The following is a 12,770-nucleotide window of genomic DNA, read 5'->3' as shown; positions in this document are numbered from 1 at the left end:
TCCCATTTATTATTCCTTTTTATTTATTATTTAGTCCAATAATCACAATTACCCTTTAATCTGTCTAACTGAGATTTACAAGGTGACCATAGCTTGCTTCATACCAACAATCTCTGTGGATTCGACCCTTACTCACGTAAGGTTTATTACTTGGACGACCCAGTACACTTGCTGGTTAGTTGAACGGAGTTGTGAATTCAACCAGTGCCATAATAGAAGCCTTCATCTCAAAATAGTTAGAATATTGATCACAATTTCGTCCACCAAGTTTTTGGCGCCGTTGCCGGGGATTGTTCGAGTATGGACAACTGACGGTTCATCTTGTTGCTCAGATTAGGTAATTTTCTTTTCAAAAAATCTTTTTCAAAATTTTTCTTTTATTTTTCGTTTTACCAACTTGTATTTTCGAAAAAAATTAATAAAAATCCAAAAAAATTCATAAAATCATAAAAAACCAAAAAAATTTTGTGTTCTTGTTTGAGTCTTGAGTCAATTTTTAAGTTTGGTGTCAATTGCATGCTTTAAAAAATTTTTCTTGCATTTTTCGAAAATTCCATGCATTCATAGTGTTCTTCATGATCTTCAAGTTGTTCTTGACAAGTCTTCTTGTTTGATCTTGATGATTTCTTGTTTTGTGTTGTTTGTTGTTTTTCATGTGCATCTTTGCATCCATAATTTCCATGCATTAAAAATTTCTAAGTTTGGTGTCTTGCATGTTTTCTTTGCATCAAAAATTTTTCAAAATAATGTTCTTGATGTTCATCATGATCTTCAAAGTGTTCTTGGTGTTCATCTTGACATTCATAGCATTCTTGCATGCATCTTGTGTCTTGATCCAAAATTTTCATGTTTTGGGTCATTTTTGTGTTTTTCTTTAAAAATTTAAAAATAAAAAATATCTTTTCCTTAATTCCCTCCAAAATTTCGAAATTTTGGGTTGACTTGGTCAAAAATTTTCAAAATTAGTTGTTTCTAACAAGTCAAGTCAAAATTTCAATTTTAAAAAAAATCTTATCTTTGTAAAATCTTTTTCAAAAATCATATCTTTCTCATTTTTTATATTTCTCGAAAATTTCAAAATTATTTTTCAAAATATTTTCAAAATCTTTTTCTTATCTTTCTATCATTTTTTCGAAAATATGCTAACAATTAATGTGATTGATTCAAAAATTTGAAGTTTGTTACTTTCTTGTTAAGAAAGGTTCAATCTTTAATTTCTAGAATCTTATCTTGTAGTTTCTTGTTAGTTAAGTCATTTTAAAAAATTAAATCTTTTTCAAAATATCTTTTTATTAAAATCTTTTATCTTATCTTTTTATCATATATAAAAAAAAAATTTATCTTTTTCAAAATTTGATTTCAAAATATCTTATCTAAACCTCTTACCTTCTTATCTTTTCAAATTTGATTTCAAATCTTTTTTCAATCAACTAACCAACTTTTTGTTTGTTTCTTATCTTTTTCAAAACCACCTAACTACTTTCCCCTCTCTAATTTTCGAAAATTCTCCCTCTCTTTTTCAAAAATTCTTTTTGTTTTAAATTTTAATTTTAATTATATTTTGTCTTTGATTTTCGAAAATTACTAACCTCTTTTTCAAAAATTATTTTCGAAATCTTCCTTCTCTTTTCTTCTTCTATTTAATTAATTAATTACTAACACTTCTCTTCACCTCTCTTCATCTAAAAATCTGAATCCTTCTTCATTCTTCTACCCCTTTCTTTTTCTACTAACATAAAGGAATCTCTATACTGTGACATAGAGGATTCCTCCTTCCTTTCTTGTTTTCTTCTCTTTCATATGAGCAGGAATAAGGATAAAGGCACTCTTGTTGAGATTGATCCAGAACCTGAAAGGACTCTGAAGAGGAAATTAAGAGAAGCTAAATTAAATTATTCTAAAGGTAACCTTTCAGAAACATTAGAACAAGAGAAGGAGATGGCAGCCGAAAATAATAATAATGCAAGGAGAATGCTTGGTGACTTCACAAAGCCAACGTCCAAGTTTGATGGAAGAAGCATTTCCATTCCTGCCATTGGAGCCAATAACTTTGAGCTTAAGCCTCAACTAGTTGCTTTAATGCAACAAAACTGCAAGTTTTATGGACTTCCATCTGAAGATCCTTATCAGTTTTTAACTGAGTTCTTGCAGATCTGTGAGACTGTAAAGACGAATGGAGTTGATCCTGAAGTCTACAGACTCATGCTTTTCCCTTTTGCTGTAAGAGACAGAGCTAGAATATGGTTGGATTCACAACCTAAGGATAGCCTGGACTCCTGGGATAAGCTGGTCACCGCCTTCTTAGATAAATTCTTTCCTCCTCAAAAGCTAAGCAAGCTGAGAGTGGATGTTCAAACCTTCAAACAAAAAGATGGTGAATCCCTCTATGAAGCTTGGGAAAGATACAAGCAGCTGACCAAAAGATGTCCATCTGACATGTTTTCAGAATGGACCCTATTAGATATATTCTATTATGGTCTCTCTGAATTTTCGAAAATGTCATTGGACCATTCTGCAGGTGGATCTATTCACCTGAAGAAAACGCCTGAAGAGGCTCAAGAGCTCATTGACATGGTTGCAAATAACCAGTTCATGTACACTTCTGAGAGGAATTCCGTGAACAATGGGATACCTCAGAAGAAAGGAGTTCTTGAAATTGATGCTCTGAATGCCATATTGGCTCAGAACAAAGTGTTGACTCAACAGGTCAACATGATCTCTCAAAATCTGAATGGATTGCAACATGCATCCAACAGTACTAGAGAGGCAGCTTCTGAAGAAGCTTATGATCCTGAGAACCCTGCCATGGCAGAGGTTAATTACATGGGTGAACCTTATGGAAACACCTATAACTCATCATGGAGAAATCATCCAAATTTCTCATGGAAGGATCAACAAAAGCCTCAACAAGGCTTTAACAATGGTGGACGTAATAGGCTAGGCAATAGCAAGCCATATCCATCATCTTCTCAGCAACAGACAGAAAATTCTGAACAAAATAATTCTAATTTAGCCAATATAGTCTCTGATCTGTCAAAGGCCACTTTTAGTTTCATGAATGAAACAAGATCCTCCATTAGAAATCTGGAGGCACAAGTGGGCCAGCTGAGTAAGAAAGTAATTGAAACTCCTCCCAGTATTCTCCCAAGCAATACAGAAGAGAATCCAAAAGGAGAGTGCAAGGCCATTGATTTGGTCAAAGTGGCCGAATGCACCAGGGAGGAGAAGGACGAAAATCCTAGTGAGGAAGACCTCCTGGGACGTCCCTCAAGCAAGAAGGAGTTTCCTATTAAGGATCCAGAGGAATCTAAGGCTCATCTAGAGACCATAGAGATTCCTTTAAATTTCCTTCTGCCATTCATGAGCTCTGAAGAATATTCATCCTCTGAAGAGAATGAAGATGTGACTGGAGAGCAAGTTGCTCAATACTTAGGAGCTATCATGAAGCTGAATGCCAAGCTGTTTGGTAATGAGACTTGGGAAAGTGAACCTCCCTTGCTCATTAGTGAACTAGATACTTGGATTCAGAGAACTTTACCTCAAAAGAAACAAGATCCTGGCAAATTCTTAATACCTTGCACCATTGGCACCATGAGCTTTGAAAAAGCTCTATGTGATCTTGGGTCAGGGATAAATCTTATGCCACTCTCTGTAATGGAGAAGCTGGGGATCATTGAGGTACAACCTGCCTTATTCTCATTACAATTGGCAGATAAGTCCATAAGACAAGCTTATGGAATAGTGGAGGACGTGCTAGTAAGGGTTGAAGGCCTTTACATCCCTACTGATTTCATAATCCTAGACACTAGGAAGGAAGATGATGAATGCATCATCCTAGGAAGACCTTTCCTAGCCACAGCAGGAGCTGTGATAGATGTCAACAGAGGTGAGTTAGTCCTTCAATTGAATGGGGACTACCTTGTGTTTCAGGCACATGGCCATCCCTCTGTGACAAAAGAGAGTAAGCATGAAGAGCTTCTCTCAGTTCAGAGTCAAGAAGAGCCCACACAGTCAAACTCTAAGTTTGGTGTTGTGAGGCCACAACCAAACTCTAAGTTTGGTGTTCAAACCCCATATCCAAACTCTAAGTTTGGTGTTGGGACTACACACTAAATTGACCTGATCACCATGTGGCTCCATGAGAGCCACTGTCAAGCTATTGACATTAAAGAAGCGCTTGTTGGGAGGCAACCCAATTTTATTTATCTAATTTTATTTTATTTTGTTTCTTTGTTATTTTTGTATTTTATTAGGTACATGATCATGAGGAGTCACGAAAAAAATCAAAAAAATTAAAAAGAGAGTCAAAAATAGAAGAAAAAATTTTTCACCCTGGAGGTAGCGCAGACTGGCGTTTAACGCCAGTAAGGTGCATCTGGCCGGCGTTCAACGCCAGAACAGAGCACCATTCTGGCGCTGAACACCCAAAACAAGCAACAACCTGGTGTTAAACGCCAGGATGGTGGACAGAGAGGACAAACTGGCGCTGAACGCCAGGAACAAGCAAGAAACTGGCGTTCAACGCCAGAAACATGCATTACATGGGCGTTGAACGCCCAGAACATGCACCAATGGGCGTTTGAACGCCAGAATGATGCATGAAGGCAATTTACATGCCTATATGGTGAAGGAATGGTATTTGTTTTCACCTCAGGATCTGTGGACCCCACAGGATCCCCACCTACCATATTCCCACCTTACCTTTTAATCCTCATCACACTCTCCTAATCCAAATCTCATTTCACTCTTCCCCATATCACACTTCCCAAAAACCTTCACCAATCACCTCAAGTCCTCTTCCCAATTACCCCATTCACCATTCACATCAACCTCCCCTTCCCCATAAACCTCACCTACCCTCATAAAATTCAAATTCAATTTCCCACCCATTCCCACCCAAAATGGCCGAACTCACACCCTCCCTCTCCCTATAAATAACCTTCCTTTCTTCTTCATTTTCACACAACACAAACCCCCTCTTCTCCCATATAGCCGAACCTACTTCTCTCCCTCTCTACCATATTCTCTTCTTCTTCTTCTACTTTTCTTTTCTTTCTTGCTCGAGGACGAGCAAAAATTTTAAGTTTGGTGTGGTAAAAGCTTAAGCTTTTTGTTTTTCCATTACCAATGGCACCTAAGGCCGGAGTATCCTCTAGAAAAGGGAAAGGGAAGGCAAAAGCTTCCACCTCCGAGTCATGGGAGAAGGAGAGATTCATCTCCAAAAGCCACCAAGACCACTTCTATGATGTTGTGGCAAAGAAGAAGGTGATCCCTGAGGTCCCTTTCAAGCTCAAAAAGAATGAGTATCCGGAAATCCGACATGAAATCCAAAGAAGAGGTTGGGAATTCATAACCAACCCCATGCAACAAGTTGGAATATTGATGGTTCAAGAGTTCTATGCCAATGCATGGATCACTAGGAACCATGATCAAAGTATAAACCCGAATCCAAAGAACTACATCACAATGGTTCGGGGGAAATACTTAGATTTCAGTCCGGAAAATGTGAGGTTGGCGTTTCACTTACCCATGATGCAAGGTGATGAACGCCCCTACACAAGAAGGGTCAACTTTAATCAAAGGTTGGACCAAGTCCTAATGGACATTTGTGTGGAAGGCGCCCAATGGAGAATAGACTCCAAAGGCAAGCCAGTCCAACTAAGAAGACTGGACCTCAAGCCTATAGCTAGAGGATGGTTGGAGTTCATCCAAAGATCCATCATCCCTACAAGCAACCGATCTGAAGTTACTATGGATCGGGCCATCATGATTCATAGCATCATGATTGGAGAGGAAGTGGAAGTTCATGAAGTCATCTCCAATGAACTCTACAAAATAGCTGACAAGCCTTCACACATGGCACGGCTAGCCTTCCCCCACCTTATATGCCATCTATGTTACTCAGCTGGAGTCATCATAGATGGAGATGTCTCCATTGAAGAAGACAAGCCCATCACCAAGAAAAGGATGGAGCAAACAAGAGAAGTTCCTCACGGCCCTCAAGAAGAACATGAGGAAGTTCATCATCAACAAATGCCTCAAGGAATGCACTTTCCTCCCAACAACTATTGGGAGCAACTCAACACCTCCTTAGAAGATTTGAGCCATAATGTTGAACAACTAAGGGTAGAAACACCAAAATTACTATGAATCATTCAACAGAAGCAAGGAAGAGACATAGAGGAGCTCAAAGAGCACCATTGGACCTTCAAGAAGGCGCCACCCTCACTCAGGTGGATTCATTCCTTGTTCTTATTTCTTTCTGCTTTTCGGTTTTTAATTATTGTGTTTATCTATGTTTTTGTGTCTTTATTTCATGATCATTAGTATGTAACCATGCCTTAAAGCTATGAACAAATTCCATTAATCCTTCACCTCTCTTAAATGAAAAATGTTTTAATTCAAAAGAACAAGAAGTACATGAATTTCGAAATTACCCTTGAATTTAATTTAATTATATTGATGTGGTGACAATACTTTTTGTTTTCTGAATGAATGCTTGAACAGTGCATATGTCTTTTGATCTTGTTGTTTATGAATGTTAAAATTGTTGGCTCTTGAAAGAATGATGAACAAAGAGAAATGTTATTGAGGATCTGAAAAATCATGAAATTGATTCTTGAAGCAAGAAAAAGCAGTGAATAGCAAAAGCTTGCGAAAAAAAAAGAGAAAAAAAATGGCGAAAAAAAAAATAGAAAAAAAAAAGAGAAGAAGGAGCAGTAGAAAAAGCCAATAAGCCCTTAAAACCAAAAGGCAAGGGTAAAAGGGATCCAAGGCTTTGAGCATCAATGGATAGGAGGGCCTAAGGAAATAAAATCCAGGCCTAAGCGGCTAAATCAAGCTGTCCCTAACCATGTGCTTGTGTCATGAAGGTCCAAGTGAAAAGCTTGAGACTAAGTGGTTAAAGTCGTGATCCAAGGCAAAAGAGTGTGCTTAAGAACTCTGGACACCACTAACTGGGGACTCTAGCAAAGCTGAGTCACAATCTGAAAAGGTTCACCCAGTTATGTGTCTGTGGCATTTATGTATCCGGTGGTAATACTGGAAAACAAAGTGCTTAGGGCCACGGCCAAGACTCATAAGTAGCTGTGTTCAAGAATCAACATGCTTAAATTAGGAAATTCAATAACACAATCCAAAATTCTAAGTTCCTAGAGAAGCCAATCATTCATAAACTTCAAAGGAAAAAGTGAGATGCCAAAACTGTTCAGAAGCAAAAAGCTACAAGTCCCGCTCATTTAATTATAATTAATATTCATTGATATTTCTGAATTTATAGTATATTCTCTTCTTTTTATCCTATTTGATTTTCAGTTGCTTGGGGACAAGCAACAATTTAAGTTTGGTGTTGTGATGAGCGGATAATTTATACGCTTTTTGGCATTGTTTTTAGGTAGTTTTTAGTAAGTTCAAGCTACTTTTAGGGATGTTTTCCTTAGTTTTTATGTTAAATTCACATTTCTGGACTTTACTATGAGTTTGTGTGTTTTTCTGTGATTTCAGGTAAATTCTGACTGAAATTGAGGGATTTGAGCAAAACTCTGAAAAAGGCTGACAAAAGGACTGCTGATGCTGTTGGATTCTGACCTCCCTGCACTCGAAATGGATTTTCTAGAGCTACAGAACTCTAATTGGCGCGCTCTCAATGGCGTTGGAAAGTAGACATCCAGGGCTTTCCAGCAATATATAATAGTCCATACTTTATTCGAAGAATGACGACGTAACTTGGCGTTGAACGCCAAGTACATGCTGCTGTCTGGAGTTAAACGCCAGAAAAACGTCATGATCCGGAGTTGAACGCCCAAAACACGTCATAACTTGAAGTTCAACTCCAAAAGAAGCCTCAGCTCGTGGATAGATCAAGCTCATCCCAAGCACACACTAAGTGGGCCCCGGAAGTGGATTTATGCATCAATTACTTACTCATGTAAACCCTAGTAGCTAGTCTAGTATATATAGAACATTTATCTATTGTATGAGACATCTTTTGACAGTTTAATCTCCTTGAATATTCGGTCACTTGATCATGGAGAGGGCTGGCCATTCGGCCATGCCTGAACCTCTTTTACTTATGTATTTTCAACGGTGGAGTTTCTGCACACCATAGATTAAGGGTGTGGAGCTCTGCTGTACCTCAAGTATTAATGAATTTCTACTTTCTTTTATTCAATTCCTCTCTTATTCTTATTCCAAGATATTCATTCGTACCCAAGAACATGATGAATGTGCTGAGTCAGATAACCCTCATTATCATTCTCACTTATGAACGCGCGTGATTGACAACCACTTTCGTTCTACATGCAACAGAGCTTGAATGTGTATCTCTTAGATTCCCCAACAGAATCTTCGTGGTATAAGCTAGATAGATGGCGGCATTTATGAGGATCCGAAAAGTCTCACCTTGTCTGTGGTATTCCGAGTAGGATCCTGGGAATCCGGAAAGTCTAACCTTGTCTGTGGTATTCCGAGTAGGATTCCGGTAATGAATGACTGTGACGTACTTCAAACTTGCAAGTGCTGGGCGTTAGTGACAGACGCAAAAGAATCAAGGGATTCTATTCCAGTAGGCGCGGGAACCAACCAGTGATTAGCCGTACTGTGACAGAGTGCGTGAGCATTAGTTTTCACTGCGAGGATGGGATGTAGCCATCAACCATGGGTGATGCCTCCAGATGATTAGCTGTGCGAGTGACAGCCGCATAGGATATTTTTCCGAGAGGATTGAAAGTAGCCACCGCTGATGGTGAACCCCTATACACAGCTTGCCATGGAAAGGAGTAAGAAGGATTGAGTAGAAGCAGTAGGAGAGCAGGCGTCCTTGGGCCATACAGTATCTTCATATACTTAACTGAAATTCCTACCAATGAATCTGCATAAGTGTTCTATCCCTTTTATTATTCCTTTTTATTTATTATTTAGTCCAATAATCACAATTACCCTTTAATCTGTCTAACTGAGATTTACAAGGTGACCATAGCTTGCTTCATACCAACAATCTCTGTGGATTCGACCCTTACTCACGTAAGGTTTATTACTTGGACGACCCAGTACACTTGCTGGTTAGTTGAACGGAGTTGTGAATTCAACCAGTGCCATAATAGAAGCCTTCATCTCAAAATAGTTAGAATATTGATCACAATTTCGTCCACCAAGGAGGAATGTTAGTGTTTAAATAGAAAAAGATGGGAGAGGGGAAGAAATTTTTGAAAATTAAAATTTAAAATAATTAGTTAATTAAAAGGTATTTAAAAAAAGTTAATGTTTTTCGAAAATTAAGAGTGAAAAGGTGGTTTTGAAAAAGATAAGAAATAAATTTGAAAAAGATAAGAAGTTAGAGAAAGATTTTTGAAATTAGAATTTTAAAAAGATATGATTTGAAAGAGATATGATTTTTGAAGATATGATTGGAAAGATAAAAATTAAAAAGATTTGATTTTTAAAATTAATAACTTGATTAACTAGGAACTAAAAATATGATTCTAAATTTCAAATTTTGAACCTTTCTTAACAAGAAAGTAACAAACTTGAAACTTTTGAATCAAGATTTTTGAAAATTTTGAAAAAGATTTGATTTTTGAAAAAGATATGTTTGAAAAGATATGATTTTGAAAAAGATATGATTGAAATTGTTTGAAAATTTTGAAAAAGATTTGATTTTGAAAAAAATATGAAATTTGAAAAAGATTTGATTTGAAAACAAAATTCCTCTCCTTGTGTCATCCTGGCGTTAAACGCCCAGGAGCTGCATGTTTTGGGCGTTTAAACACCCAGCCAGGGTACCTGGCTGGCGTTTAAATGCCAGTTTTCCTTCTTCACTGGGCGTTTTGAACGCACATCTTTTTCTTTGTAATTCCTCTGCTTTATGTTCTTGGATCTTCATTTTGCTAAATCCTTTATTCAAGAAGATATGTTTTTAATTTTGAATAATAACAAAATGAGTCAAAACATATAATTCTTGGATCAAAACACAAGATATATGCAAGAACATTATGAACGTCAAGATGAACACCAAGAACAATCTTGAAGATCAAGATGAACATCAAGAACTCAGTTTTCTTAATGAAAAAAAACATGGAGGACACCAAACTTAGAACTTTCTCATGTTTGGGCCATATGAATGCAAGAATGCATATGTAGAACATTATGTAGTGCAAATCAATAAATCATGAAGATCAAACAAGGCAATTCATCAAGAACGACTTGAAGATCATCAAGAACACAATGCATGTGTTTCGAAAATTGCAAGACAATTAAAATCATGCAATTCACACCAAACTTAAAACTTGGCCCTAGATTCAAACAAGAACCATGAAATATTTTCAAGTTTTTATGATTTTATGAATTTTTTTGGGTTTTTTCGAAAATTATTAAGGAAAAACGAAAAAGAAGAAAAAAAATTTTTGATAACTTTTTGAAAATAAAATAAAGGTTGAAATAAGAAGAAAATTACCAAATCTGAGCAACAAGATGAACCGTCAGTTGTCCAAACTCGAATAATCCCCGGCAATGGCGCCAAAAACTTGGTGCACGAAATTGTGATCATCAACAATGGCGCCAAAGACTTGGAGCTCTCAAACGTGAATCACACTTTGTCACAACTTCGCACAACTAACCAGCAAGTACACTGGGTCATTCAAGTAATAAACCTTACGTGAGTAAGGGTCGATCCCACGGAGATTGTCGGCTTTAAGCAAGCTATGGTCACCTTGTAAATCTCAGTCAGGTGGATTCAAATGGGTGATAGAGTTTTCATAATTGAAAGATAAATAAACATAAAATAAAGATAGAGATACTTATGTAAATCATTGGTGGGACTTTCAGATAAGCGTATGGAGATGCTTCATCCCTCTTGAATCTCTGCTTTCCTACTGCCTTCATCCAATCATTCATACTCCTTTCCATGGCAAGCTGTATGTTGGGTTTCACCGGCGTCAATGGCTACCTCCCGTCTTCTCAGTGAAAATGCTCCAAATGCGCTGTCACCACATGGCTAATCATCTGTCGGTTCTTGATCATGTTGGAATAGAATCCAGTGATCCTTTTGCATCTGTCACTACGCCCAACACTCGCGAGTTTGAAGCTCGTCACAGTCATCCCTTCCTAGATCTTACTCGGAATACCACAGACAAGGTTTAGACTTTCTGGATCTCAGGAATGGCCACCAATAGTTCTAGCTTATACCACGAAGACTCCGATCTTTCGGAATGGAGGCTAAGAGATACACGCTCAATCTTAAGTAGAACGGAAGTGGTTGTCAGTCACGCGTTCATAGGTGAGAATGATGATGAGTGTCACAGATCCTCACATTCATCAGATTGAAGTGCAAGTGAATATCTTAGAACAAGAATAAGCTTTAATTGAATAGAAAATAGTAGTAATTGCATTAATACTCGAGAAACAGCATAGCTCCACACCTTATTCTATGGTGTGTAGAAACTCCACCGTTGAAATACATAAGTGGTCTAGAGGTCCAGGCATGGCCGAATGGCCAACCTCCCCAAGTATGAAAATATGATATCCAGAATGTCTCTATGATCCGAAGATGAAAATACACACTCTCATTCCTTGTCTTATATATAATACCTATAACACCAATATCATACTTAGATTGATCCGGTTTGCGAAAATGTTCAAGCATACACTTATGTGCCATCAACATAGCTTCTAACTCTCGTACACTGATACCTTGTGGTATTGTCATTAATGACGTAATTAATGGAGCATAATCTTTAGTAAATCCATGGAAAATAGTATTAACGTGATCACTTTCTCTCTCTGGTTCTCCTACAGAGGTTAGGGCATCTATCGTACTCTTAAATTCAAGAACATAATCCTTACTCAAGATCCGATCTAAATACTATTGAGTCAATTCTTTAATTGCATCACTTTCATTGTAATTTATGATGTAAAATGATCCTCCAATCGCTTCTAAATTTCTTGTGCATAGGTACATCTAGCCATCTGTGTGGTAAACGGCTTTGTCATCGACGCAAGGAGCCACAATTTGAGCAGTGCATCCTGTCGCTTCCATCACTTGAATCCAGGATTCACAACTCGTGCAGCTCCATTAGTTATAGTAAGGAATTTTGCTAGAATATCTTCTCCAAGAATATGATGTAGAAGATTATTGTCTTCGATCGTGGATGATGCTTGATCTTTCCACTAAAGATAATTCTCGTAATTAAGTTTCATCGATATAAGAGTTGATGTAAATCCTAGAGCAGCTTACATTTGAGCAAGACCTGGATCTGAAGTGATGGAACTTATGGTAAATAAAGCTAAGTTTTCTAGCACTATGAAAGTAGTGGAACCTAAAATCTGATACCATAAAGGTATCAGATCTAGGTTGGGAAAAGAGAAGTTACTGGATCTGAGAGCTTGAAGAACATGAGAGAAGAGAGTTGACGAGTGCCATTGATAATGAACTAAATTAGTTACAGTATACTTCCTAAAGCTATTTATAGACACAATACCTTATTACATTTGTAACAAACTTCTATTAAGAAGCACTAATTGCCTAACCACTTAGCCACCTCAACTATCTAAAACTTTCCTACTTTCTTCCTGTTCACATAGCTGACTTCACCCGTTTCTCTATGATTTCCCGTAATTCGAATCACTCGTCTGACACGCCCTCTGTTGTATCAATAAAATTTTGATAGAAAATGTTGAGTTACTTACTTTGCATTGTACAACTATTATTACTCAATTTTGATTATATGCCTGTGAGTACTAGTTCTTGAATTGTGCAGGTAGTTTCTTCTAAAAAC

Source organism: Arachis stenosperma, chromosome 6 (genome assembly GCF_014773155.1).
Source record: "Arachis stenosperma cultivar V10309 chromosome 6, arast.V10309.gnm1.PFL2, whole genome shotgun sequence".
Lineage (NCBI taxonomy): Eukaryota > Viridiplantae > Streptophyta > Magnoliopsida > Fabales > Fabaceae > Arachis > Arachis stenosperma.
Note: the sequence above shows the minus strand (reverse complement) of the source record.